General features: G+C 37.1%; 1 protein-coding gene across 1 annotated transcript in view; it reads left to right on the top strand.

Annotated features, from left to right (window-relative positions):
- Positions 1–609: 609 nt before the first annotated feature.
- Positions 610–13742, top strand: part of LOC108557028 (general transcription factor 3C polypeptide 1) — a 21318-nt gene continuing 8185 nt past the window's right edge. The window contains exon 1 of the mRNA XM_017913399.1: positions 610–1033. The gene's annotated coding sequence lies outside the window, so the exon portion shown is untranslated. The remainder of the gene's footprint in view (positions 1034–13742) is intronic.

The following is a 13742-nucleotide window of genomic DNA, read 5'->3' as shown; positions in this document are numbered from 1 at the left end:
CTCTCACTCTTCGCTCATTATGCAATCGCTTTAGAAACTTTACTTGTAGTTTACTGAAAGCTAAGTAATTTCAGTGATTCGAGAAGTGAATAATCTTCAAATGCAAGGAATCGATGTTTACTTTTAATTGTTTATCGCTTTTTTTGGAGAATTGTGACTAATTTAGTATAATTATTTTTTAGTTGGAATTGCATTTAGTAAATTATGTCAACATTCGATTGGAAATTGCGAGTTCAAACTATCATTTATGAGAAATAATACATCGCCATTTAAATACTCTGTTTATGCGTTTCAAATGGATTCTAATTAACGAAACGGCAACACGAAAAAAAAAAACTGGCAATGCATAATTAGTATTTAATTTATCGTTCGTAGAATTTCAGAAGTATATGTAATCAGGACGATTTACATGAACTGTTTGTGTTTATTTTGTTGTTCACTATAGTGATTGATCTATTTGTTCTTAACTAAATAAGTTGCTGCTATGAGTTACCGAAAAATTATGTATTACGTAATTGTACTCTTCATTTGGTTGTCATAGAAATATGTTGATTGTCGTTTGTTGACATAAATTTGATTAGGTTGTTGCGCTGTGGTTTCAATGATTTAAAGTTGGTTGCCATAGAAACTTGTTGATTTGCATTGTTAATTAATGACATTGGTTGTAATTTGTTTCCAGGATTTCGGTGAAAGGACTCTTTCTGTGACATGAAGTATCCGGTGATGGTTTTCTTCGGGTTGACAGGTTGAGCGATGTGACGCTGCTCCGTGACAGTTCAGGAGGGTTGCGAAGAAGAACAGGAGTGAAGAGAACTATCGTAGTTGTTGTTGTTGATGGTATTGGTGGAGGAGGAGGAGGAGTTGGAAGAAGAAAGAGAAGAAGTAGACGAAGAAGAATAAGAAGGTATCGGCGGCGCCTTTCCTGGAAACGTAGGAAACGTGTTTTCGGTTCGCGCTAAGAGCGAACATCGCTCGCTCACGGACGGACGACGCGGACCGACGGACTTTTCAGGGAATCTTCGTTTCGAAGAAGGTACGTTTCATCTTCATATGTATGTGTACTTGGGCTTGTATAAATAAGCGCAAGCACACACACACAACACAACACACATGCATCAGACGTATAAGTGTGTGTTTGTATACATGAGCTCTCTCGTACGAAGAGGAGAGTACGAGCGTTTACGTGGGTCGGATTTAAGCCCATCGGCCCCACCAATAATGACAATAATCCCATCTCATTACCGCCACCTCGTAATTTACAATGTAACCACGCAATTTCATGAATTACATTCATTACCTGCCTACCGTCCAACCTTTTTCGCATTAAAAAAATAAAATGTAAAAGGCGACGCAAAGGCAACTTCGATGTTCAATGATCGGCGAATATCTGAGACATTATGAAAAAGTTTCTTGAACTCCAAGAATCAATTATTAAGTCATAAATCCACCTTTCTTTTACACTCTTCGACAACAAACATAGCCATTAGATAACTTTTCAGTGTTATGTCTTAATGCCGTCTTTGACGCCGTCGACAAATCAAATTCGAAATTAGCCATTATCAGAGTTGGAAATGCAGTTATTTGCATAAAACGCGACAAGTTTATAAATAAATTATTAATTCTTCGGTCGAGCGGGAGGACGCTCGGAATGAGAGAGCGGAGAGCGTCGCGACGCCCCAATGATTATTAAGCGACCCCCCAGCGACGCACTTTACAACTTCCCTTTTCTCTCCCTCCTCGACGTCCGCCCGTTTTCGGTTCGCTATAAATAGACGTCGCGACGCCACCGCCGCCGGATTTACACCATTGTGTTTTCTCGGAAAGCGACACAATTTCGGCCGACTGAATAATTCATACGAATCGTTTATATAATCCGTGCATACTCCACTCTATTTCTATCTCTGTCTCTCTCTCTCTCTTTCTAGATATCATCATCATCATCGTCCATTCGGCAAAATACATTGCGTCAAATCTAATTTGTCACGTAAAAATCTAACATTCCACGTATCGCCCGTCTATGAAAATATGTTGAATTCATAATTTACACTCGATGAAGATGACATTCAAAACCACAGTCAGCCTCTAGTTTACGTGGAATGCTATGACTTAGTAACATTTTCTCGGTGTAGATTTCTTTGTTGTCTACGAGTATTACAGATTTATGTTAGGGTTACGTTCCTCGAAATGGTCGTAAATCGAATTTCGAAAAAAAAAACACTATTTCTTGTCTAATTTTCATTATTATTTGACTAAAACTATGAGATATTAGTTATTGACAAAATTTCTTTTAATCTGCGTCACAAAATTGATTCAACTGTAAATTACACGATTATTCATGTATATAATTGCCGTGCATACATCACTTTTACAATATCATCATCATCATCATCAACGAATCGGCAAAACAAAAACAAAAATGTATTACGTTAAATTATGATTTGCATAACTCGAACGTGCGGCTATTTAACCGTGACTTTCCGCAATGGAGTCGATTTCGTTTTTTTTTTGGTTTGCAATTTAAATTAATGGATATTTGTATTCGTTTTTAATTTACTTCTTTCTCTGCGGATTCCGCAAATGTTTCCGCAAAATTGTTTACAAAACACGTTTCTCAGCGGCAATCAAAATAAACATTGCAAAATTTATGGAGCTGCGGGGGGAAGAAATGCTCTTTGCTTTTAAATGTTGTCATGTTCGTTTTGTCGTTTTCCATCTAAATTTAGTCCTTGCACACGTCGGTGACTCAATAATAGTAATAGTGTCTCTTTTTTTTTGCATTCGCACTCTAGATGTGGGTTTTCATGTGAACAGACGGTGAGCTGTATTTCCATTTAGCTCGTTCCTCCTACCCGGAAATCGATTTATCGGTAGAGTCATATTGTAAGTCGTGTGTGTATGACTTGAAAACGGAAAGAAATTTGATGAATAAGGGTTTTTTTTTTGTTATTTTACAATTAGCTTTCGTATTGAAATTTCTCCACTGATAACGTGTAAAGTCTTGTTAAAGTGTTGATTAGCGCACAGCAATTTTCTAAATCCTGAACTGGCTCGAACGTGGACATCGTGCAGGTGCATGATTATTGTTATCGTCGCTAAAGACAGTATTTAACGTACTTACGTTAATTCGATACGCCGATTCTCGGAACGCGTCTAATTTGTGCCTTGCGACTCGCGTCAAAATCCCGACGACATGCAAAGCGCGAGAAGCAGGAGGAGGCATTCGTCGAAGCGCGCACCGAAACAAAACGAAAAGTTAGAAACGAAAAACAAACAAAAAAAAAATTAGAAATGAAACAAAGGAATAATAGACAGTGAAAAGTAATAGAAAACGATCGAATCGTAGTCTCTATTATTATTATTCTTGTTGTTGAAGTTGATGATGGTGATGATGGAAAAGGGAAGAGAAGAAACACACCTGGTGTGACGAATCGCAGGTAGCGAACCAAATTTAAGGAGATAATAGTGATAATAGGAAAGGAAACTGCTTCTGCTCTCCTCTATCTTATTGAAGGCCTTTTCCCTCTGCGAGCAGGTGTTCCGTTGCGCAAAATTCAATGGAAACTCGATTCGTTTCTTACATTTCTAAGTGGTCTTCCGAAAAAGGACCTGAATCCTAGAGCTCGACGAGGGAAAGACAGAGAGAGAGAGAAAGTTATTTGTTTACCAATATTTATTAATATCGGCTCGATCCTCGGAACTGCAGCTGCGAGCGAGCATGAATATATGGATGCAGTTCTCGTGAAAAACATTTCCATGATGATGAATTTTGTAGAAATGTGGGGAAAGCCTTTGAAGTAAAACGAGAGATGTTGAAGTAGATAAGGGTTCTCTCGTTGCATAATTGGAAGAATAGGGGTTCGTCCCACGTGTCTTATGCATCGTCTGCCCACGCTCTTTTGATGTCAGGTCGTCGTCTTCGCCCATTGCGGGTGGAAAACAAAAGACATTTCAGTTTATTCGAGCATGCCATGAGACGTTGCGTTGTGTACCTTCTTCTTACTTGCAACGTAATTGGCAATTAGTTTGAGAAACTCTGTTGCATTCAAGGAGGTTGGGAAACTCTCTTTTTAACACATGCAAATCAACTGACCTCGTACAACAATTGAAGCACGGTACAATCTTAATCATTGACAACGAATACGAACGTTATCGTCGTCGCGTTTCAAGTGTAACACGTGTTTTTTTTTTGCTATTATCCAATATTACGTATAATTGGCTTTATAATTTTTGTGAAATCTGATGCAAACTCACGCAAACGATTAGCGAGAATTTGAATTCTAATCTTCTCTCGTTTTTAATCTGTACATTAAGTAAATTAGTCCAACAGAGTTTTCTAATAAGAAAATCGAAATTTTGTTGAATTAGCATTAATTAAGCCAATATGAAATTGTGGAAAATCAACAAGTTTTATAGTTAAGAATATTTCTTTTTAATTTATACGTTTCTTTTCTCTTCTCTTTTTCTATACTTCTTCTTCAATATTCATTCCTTTACGTTTTTCTCTTTATATATATATATATACATTTTTTTTTGTGTGTGTTCGCGGAACGTTGAACGAACCTGAAATTTGTTTTAATTTTATGCGTGGACGTGAGAGTTACGACCGGTCTCGTTCCTACAAATCATTCGCGAAAATTTATGTCCGTCCGTCCGTTTTGTCGCATTACTTGGAACCAACAGAGAGTAACAGAGAGAGAGAGAGAAGTGAAGAGTCGAATGGGCTTTCGAGGGAACAACCCATGTTTCGTTTCGTGTGTTTGCAATGCGCCTCTTCTCTGCACGAGTTCTCTTCTCCCAAATAAAAAGAGTAAATAAAACGAGTGGAAAACGAACCGTTGCGAGCCCATTAAACTTTAACAGCTGAAAAGAGAGAAAGAGAATTTTTTACTAAGAAAACCTCATCATAATTGGTTTTTTCGTTGATATTTCATCATAGTGTAATTAATTGATAGCTGACGAATAGTAATTTGCTCGAAACCTACAGATGTCGTTGCAGTCTTTCAAGCATTACAGATCTACTTTATAAGACAAATGTACATTGCAATTCAATTAGATTTGATGGCAGTTGTGGAAATCTTACAGCAATCACATTATAAATGCAATATAATGAGGTCTTGTCTGAATTCATACGAAATAACAAAAATATTTTTAAGACGCATGAAGATTTACTGGCCAGTTCCAATTATCTTATGTTTGCTTGTTTGATTTATTTTTTTTTTATTCGTCTTCTTTTCCGTACTTTTGACTCCATATATTCTCTACCTGTCATCAGAAAAGAAGAAAAAATAAGCCACTGTTTGTTTGCGTTACGCAACTGTCTCCCGCTTGTTGCTCCAGAATCACGAAGGTGAATACAAAAAGTGAATCGAGATGGCCTGGTTAGCATCACTTATCGCGCCGCTATTTGTTTATTGTTTTATTTACACTTTGCCTCGATTGTTTATTTGTTTATACTTGCTTCCACCCGCGCGCGCGTTAATTGGATGAGCAAACTGGGCGTACGTGCGCCTCCCGAGTAATGTAATTTCACTTCGGATTTCATTTATTCCCATCTCCATGGAAACCGAATCCGATGACCCTCGGTTGTTTACTATTTTGTTTTTTGTTCAGAAGGTGCGCGGATTCCGAGAATCGCGATTCACACCGGTAGAAATGTAAAGAATGGAATTAGTTATTGAAATTAGTTTTTTTTTCTCGAAATAAGTTTGTAGATTATCGTAATGATGATGTGTATTCATAATTGCTTATCTGGTTCACTGATAGTCGTTTTTGCTTTCGCAAATCCCGGGAAACTGTTGCGTTACTACGAATAACAATAATAAATAAGTTCGTTGCCATTAGCGATTTTTCTGTTCGAGAATTTTTGATAAAAGTAATTTCGAGAAAGACGATAATTTCCACGAACCATACAATCTATGAAGAAACTCATTTATTGAAATCTAACAACTAATTTACTATATTACTAATTTTCGAAAAAAAATCTCAAGACTGAAGTTCTGATTATTCAACAAGTTTAATTGTTTTCAAGAAACTAATTTCTTTTCTTCAATTTCTATTATAATTGGTTTTAACTTCGTTAACGAATTATCGGAAATGAGCTAATTGTTTTTTTTTTATAGTTTTAGCTTGAATTTGAAATCACTATGGAAACGTTCTAAATAACAAATTTTTCACTGAAAATTCGTTACCTTGGAAACAATCGTTTTCTTCGGTAACCAAACTAAAATGTCACTTAATTATTGATCGTTTATCACTTAATTATTGATAGTTTTCAGTAATTTTCGACGACCTCGTTTAGACGTAAGTCGTAAAGTTTATTGCTGGAAGCGCCGTTTTTCTAGAGCGAAAAAATTGCATATCGCATATCTATTCTATGTTTGTGTATATTATGTGCAGGATTCGCTGGAAACGTTCGCTTGCGTTAATTTGTATACACTATACTGTAGTTAGTTTATTAGTTCGGATTATGGATTGTAAAGAGATACACAGTGCGGATGACCTCGGCTACGCCGAAATTACGAAACTCCTATTGGAATCTGCGCGGAGAGGTCAAGCAACCGTTGATTACAAAATCCTTCATCATTTTTTTTTCTTTACTTATTATTATTGAACTTCTTCACTAAATTCGAATGTATAATTGACGCTTGTTCCGTTGTTGCTCGTTATACGCATTTACACGCTCACCCGAAAAAAAAACCTCAATTAATACGCAATAAATTTCCTGGTCGTCGACATCATCAACAACAACAACATTGTTGTGGTCGTTTCGTGCGAATCATTCCGTAAATTAATTTTCGATTCAATGTGCAGCAGCAGCATCTGCGATGCGCGCGAGAAAAATTGCTTATTGTGAAAATCATCATCAATCATTTCGTCTGCATTCTGTTGCGGTGATTATTATTAATAGGGGAACTCTGCGAAATATCCTCTCGGGATTCTTAGATTTCCAACCGTACATTAACGAATTATGTAGAATTTTGTATGCAGAAGCGTTCGCTATCGTATTTCTCTTAAAATATCAACGTTTCCTTGAATTATTGATTTATATGAAAATTGTCTCATTACTTAACCAAATGCATCTTTTCGATTCTTGAGTAGGTGATGTAAAATTTCGAACGATACATGACGTATTCCGTCCGCCGGAAGTGTCTTAATTAGAATCTGGTTCAATTTGATGAGAGCAGAGATAAACGTGGATCGAGATTGTAGCGATGATGACTTCACGAGTTCGTCGCTCGATAGTTAATTAAAATTTGGCGTTTCCAAGGCGACCATCAATGTAAGCAACCTCTCTATTTCTCTCTCTCTCTCTTTATTTCTTTCTCTGTCTTTACGCTAATTAAGGTTAACGCACGTGGAAAGCAATTAGCATTATTCATGATTAGTTCGCTTCTAATCAATTTCGCTGAAAGGTAAACACGAATGCTTAATTGCTTTCTTTCCTTGTCGTTTCTGTTTCTGCTTCCATTAATTAGTCTTCGTTTTCCTTCATCATCATCATCATCAACGTTATTATCATTGTTTTTCGCTCGAAGCATTAATGCAATATATCGATTAGTGAGCGAGCGACTAGACAACTTGTTGTGGCCGCTCGTAAACGGCGGCGTGTACACGTTATGTGTGTTTGTAATTGGGACATACGAAATGCACGCGCGTTACCGCCGCCGCCTCAGTCGTTTACCGGGAAATCTATAAATATAATAGTTTGGGAAATTCGATCGATGCGCCACCGATTCGTTGAATGAATCCGGAATTAAACGCCGCTGGGGGGGGGGTGGTTTTAGGTCATCGAAATAGAGGGTGGCTGTGGCGGTGGCAGTTGTTTATTTTATTTTTTAAATTCTATATTAAGATATCGTGGAAAACCGTGGGGGGAAGTCCTTATCGGTCTCGGGAAATCTATTTACTATATAGTGTGTGCATAAAGTACGACGAGGCAAATCGCGTATTAATTGCTTTCCGGGAAAAACGACGCAAGTTTTTTTTTGCTGTTATTGTTTGCATTAGTTGTTCGGAAAATCTAAATAATAACCGCAACGGCCAGTGGTAATTCTGTAGTGCTTTTTTTTATATATGTCGGACACGAATTAAATTGTGTTTTCCGCGAAGAAAAAAAACGCGAGTTATTTTTAGATTCGCAGATTCATTATTTCGTTTTGTTGTTATTATTATTCCACTGAAATTATTTTGTAATTGGAAACTCCACGCGACACATCTGTCAAATTGAAACTGAGTGGAAATGTCGATTTGCAATAATGAAACTGAAAAGTTCGCTCTGTACAAATGTCAAATTGATATTAACATAACCTCAGCGGAAGTTGAACGGTGGCAAGAATGAAATAGTAACGGTTCTTTTATGACATCTTCTAAATCAGAGGTTCCCAAACTTTTGTGTCGTAGACCCCTTGCCATGTTTTTCAGTTTTGGGTAGACCCTCTACTTACCTGATATAGATTTTTTGTAAATTTCTAACTGTAGTGAAGTTTAGTGTTAAAAATTTAAAGTAAAAACACATGTAAGTGTGTTTAATTGAATTTAAATTAAAACTACTCAAAATAAAATTTTGTATCTGTTATATAAAATATACGTAACATAAAATAAACTAATAAAATAATAAATTGACATTTGTTGTCAATTTTTGAAGGTTTAATCTTAAATCTCTTCGGCTAATGATGTCCAGTCTGTTTCTTTTTTTCGTTAGGAGATTGGTAACAGCGTTGAACCCCCTTTCCACTAGGTATGACGATGGAAAGGAAATTAAAAATTTCCTCACTATATTCCATAATTCGCTATATTCAAGGTTTTTACAAGTTCAAATTACACAATTTTATAAACATATATAATATATCTTTTACATCATAGGTACTTATATAAATAATGTATATGTCTTTATATTATAAGATAGTATAATGTAAGAAAATACCACTATCGTGGACCCCCATTTTCATTTCATGGACCCCCAAATTTTTTTTTCGCTGACGTAGACCCCTTGCAGGTTGTCATAGAGCCCTGGGGGTCGATATAGACCACTTTGGGAATCACTGTTCTAAATATACAAAAAATCTTATCTAGTTGTCATGGTGAAATGTGGACCTTGCAAGCGAAATGGTGTCAAATCAAAATGGCTCTATTTCGATACGCCTGTTTAACTCGATTGATCAGAGTGATCGCAATCCTTCCCGCTTCCTCGATTACACCAACAAGTTTGTGTTTGTCAACATGGCGAATCCATGGAAACAAACAAAATCCGTTCCGGTAATCGGTTTCGCACCCGACCAATTGCGGCAGCAGTTTGCAAATTAGCGCGCGCCAATCATCGTTCTTTCACTAACACACACACTTTACAAATTCAGATTGTCTTAAAGACATTTTAACATTTTAAAAGTGTATGTTGGACAGTTAAAATTGAAATCCAATATGGCGCATAAAATTCAATTTCCATAGTAATGACAGTTTTCTCGTGTTCTTTTTTCTTCTGTTGTTGCTTTATTACCATGGTTTCTTACCAGGAATCACGACGCATGCATGTTACGCTCATAACCTTCTTCCATTATACCGCGCTCATAAATATCCTTTGATTTCCTTTATTTTTTCGCTATTTTTACCAAGTAAATCGAACCGATTCCTATTGTTTCACGGAAAAAATTGTCATTCGATATACACGTATGTGTATATGTATGTATGCGCGGGGTCGGGAAATGAGTTACTTATTTTCGTTTCCTCGAAATTCGAGTGCCGCCAACTGCACAATGAGGTGGAGCATTTCGCGAAAAGTCGAACCGGAAAGAGCGAATAACATTCGCGTGAATTGCGTACGTAATAACCGGTTGATGGATGCATCGAATTCACGAATCACACTGTATATGCGCACTCGTACACTCACTCGCACATGCATTTAACGTGGAGGCAAAAAGTTTGACGGGTATTACACGCGTATTTTGTGTTGGTAATGAGGTGCAATTACGCTCCCTCTCTCTCTCTCTCTGCATCTCTCTCGAACTCTTCGTTATTGAAGTGATGACGTCTCTTTCGCTCCCCGCATCTTCCTCGATCTCGTTTTCCTTCTTTGGAAATCGCAATTATCCTTTCTCCGTTATTATTCATATCAATTATCGCTACTTAAGGGGGCTTTAAAATTGTACAAAGAAAAAAATACGAAAGCAAATTAAAACAAACAAACAAATAACGGGAGGCGGGGCAAAGGGAAAGTTTTACGACGATTAGCGTAATTTGCGTATAATCTATAAACGTTCGAATGGGGAAAACGAAAACAAATTATGAAGGAACGTAGATAAATGCGGTAGCAATTAACCTACTTATTATTTTTTTTTTGTTGGTTTCGATCGAAATCCTTATAAACTGTACGCTTTCGTGGAAGTAATTAAGAAAGAACGATTTTATACAAATTTAAACTCGATGCATTACAAATATGACACATGTCAATAACAATTTAAAGATAGATGGCGTTCCACTTGGTGTCATTATTTTTCTCTTCTCTACGCGTTTATGCAAAAGATAACCAAACATCGGAAAAATGATGTTTGCTTTTGCTTGTTAGTGCAAACGTGCACTTTGATTTTATCGTTTGTTGTTTTTTCGCTCGAATCTCGGAATCCTGCCCTGCGTTTGAGAGTGGCGCGGCGCCTGTTGCTCTTCATGGTAACCATGGTAATGTTATCCGGTTTCCTGAAACGAGCGTGCATCACGTGCTCCTCTATTATTTTTTTGTTTTACGTAATCGTAACCAGATAACATTATATAACTTAATCGAACGTGCTGTTTTAGTTTTGTTTCGGTTTCCAAAAGCTGAAACCGATTGTTTCAATTATTCGATGTTTCCAAATAATCAACTTTTTTATTTCTGCTCCACTTCCTCCAAAGAATGCGTTTGTTATGTACGTATGAACGAACGGTGTTTTTTTTCGGATTTCGAGCAGAGGCCACACTGCATAGCAAATCGTGCGTTACTTGCGTGTACACATTGAATGTATAGATGTGTGTGTGCCTCGCGTTAATCCGTTCTAATAATACAGCGCCAACGTGCAAATTTAAAATTCCGCGAAATCGGCGACGCGAGCGGATTCTTCGGCGAATCGCGAGCGCGTCAATAAAATCGGCTGATGTAAGTCGCGCGCGCGCGCACCGAAAATAATCGCAACCCGAAAACAGGAATCTTCGTGAAGACAGTTTTGATGCACGTTATCTATATATTGAATTGCGTAAACAAATGATTTATGTATGTAGTTTGAATGTAAGGAAAGGTTTTTTTGTATTTAATTGACTTGAGAATTATTTAGCAATCGATAAGTTTCCATGGAAATGGATGAAAATTGAAAGAAAGTTGCAAGATGGCGATTCCAATATTAGTTTTCGAACTGTCATTTTGACATTTCTTTGACATTTGCTTGCATCTTTCAAATTTATTGAGTATTAAACGTTGATGTAGAAACTGAAATTCAATGGAATCGCAATGCCGAACGAATCGAAGGAAATAAGTGGAAGAGCGAATGCGGGAGGTTATTAATATCGGGTGAGTTTATGCAAAATGAAAAAAAAAAAGTCTTCGAAAAAGAAAAGTTGAGAATTGCATCGGCTTTGAGGTCTACTAGACTCCCCCCCTTGCGCCCCTCTCGTATCGCACATAAATCGCCTCCCGTACCGAGAATCGTCGGCCTTAATACGTTCTTAAAACCGCATAAATAATAAATGCAAGCCGTCCGTTCTCCTCCAGTATTTTATAAGCAGCATAAACTCGGAACACAACACAAAGATACGAAATGGGTATGAAGATATATGAGTTTGTGTGTGTGTAGAGAGAGAGAGAGAGAGAGAAGATAAATTGCGAGTGGTCTTTTAAATAAAGAGCGCGGATAAATTAGTTGGATGAGTGGTAGAATGAGGAGGATGACAGTTGGAGGAAGGAGTGTATAAAAAGAGGAACGTCGGATGCAAATTATCGGGGGGATGTAGAGTGCTCGGCCGGTTTTCGAGGATATAAAGATACGCAAAGAGTCAAGAGCTCTCTGCAATGCACGTATATGCATGTAAGTGCAAAAAAGAGAACGAGTTGTAAAGAGAGAAATCGAGAGGTTTTCCAGAATCGATTCTCCTGTTGCTCAAATGAATGTGTGTGAGAGAAAGAGAGGTAGGAGAGATCGAAAAGGACGACGAGAGAAGTTCGCCGAAGGAATTTAATAATCTCGCATCGCTCTAATGCGGCGAAATCGCGGAATCCGCTTAATAAATTAATTCTCGAAATGCTATAAATAGGCACAAAAANGAGACCTTTAATTTCCCTCGGGAAATTCAATTTTCTTTCGCGTCGTCACGACATATCATCCTCCCTTGACTAAGAGGTCAACTTAGGGAAAAGCACACGACTTCAAAATTCAATTGCAAAAAAAAATGATTATAAAAACACATTAAGTAATAAAGTGTGTTTGTTTTATAATACTTTATGCTAAAAGTTAATCAAATAACTTTCAAGTTAACAAGCAATTCAAGTTAATCTGGGAATGGTGTCGAAAGACAACCCATACTTATCCTATTGGTTTAAATCCGATCATAGAAAAAAGTTGTGTTCATGCACGAGATTGGCCTATCAGATGGGAACGCAAAAAAAAAAAAACAATCAAGTTGCTGCGAATTTTATTCGTCGATTTATCAAAATGGCTGATGACCAAAACGCCATTTTACTTTTTCAAACTGTCAATTTGACATTTCTTTTTAAGTTTGGTTATTACATTGACGTTAATGGAAATCAGAGTTTTTAATCTCGAAACGAGAAAACAGAACATCGCATGTTTATCTGTTATTGGTTTGAATGCAATCATAAAAAAAAGTTATGTTCACATGGCCTATCAAAAGAGAACGCAAAAAACATAGAAGGTGGCGTGAATTTAATTCGTCGGTTTATCAAAATGGCGCGCGCACAAATCGGCGCCATTTTAGTTTACAAACTGTCATTTTTGACATTTCTCTTTTGAATTTGGTTAAATTGTAATAACACCAGTTTGATTATGTCACATTTGCATAATACTAATTAGTTAAATGCAAACGATAAAACTGCAATCAATTTCCAAATTGAATCGCATTGGCTGGAACAACACGATTCCAATTTAAAATGTTCAAACTGTCATTCTGACATTAGCTTACAAACGCCAACTGCGATCAATTTCTAGATTGTTTTTCTTTTTGTCTTGATGAAACGATTCAATCAAAACTTGTTTACTTAATCTCTTGGAATCGTGAACCGAAGACGACTCAATTTGAATAATGCGCTTTTAAGTTGAAGTGCGTTTCTTCCGGGAATCCAAAAGCAGGCAAGCAAAGCAAAGCACTCCACTCTGTGCGCACTTTATTGTGCGGGCATTCTGAAATTTGTGTGTGTTGCTGTGTGTGTGTGTGCGCGAGTTATTTTTGCGGCATTTAAAAAATTCCGGTCGCGTCCTCGACCATTTCGCAATTAAGGCGAACGCAGCCATATGAATTATTCGTTTTCCTCGTAGCGAAACAATAACGGGCGTTCAATCAAATTTCTTTGAAATTTCCGTTGCACGCCTTCTCTGCACTAACTCTCTCTCTTTCTCTCCTCTCTTTAACGTTTTCTCTCTCTTAACACCAAGTTTTCTCGTTACTCCCTCTTTTATGTGTATCGATATCTTCGCCTACGTGTTTAAAAGCGTCCCTTTTCACAATTTTTTGATTTATTTTATTTTGGAGGGTTTACCAACCTTTTTTTT

Source organism: Nicrophorus vespilloides, unplaced genomic scaffold (genome assembly GCF_001412225.1).
Source record: "Nicrophorus vespilloides isolate i.1.1-1 unplaced genomic scaffold, Nicve_v1.0, whole genome shotgun sequence".
Classification (NCBI taxonomy): Eukaryota; Metazoa; Arthropoda; class Insecta; order Coleoptera; family Silphidae; genus Nicrophorus; species Nicrophorus vespilloides.
Note: the sequence above shows the minus strand (reverse complement) of the source record. Positions and strands in the feature narration are given on the sequence as shown.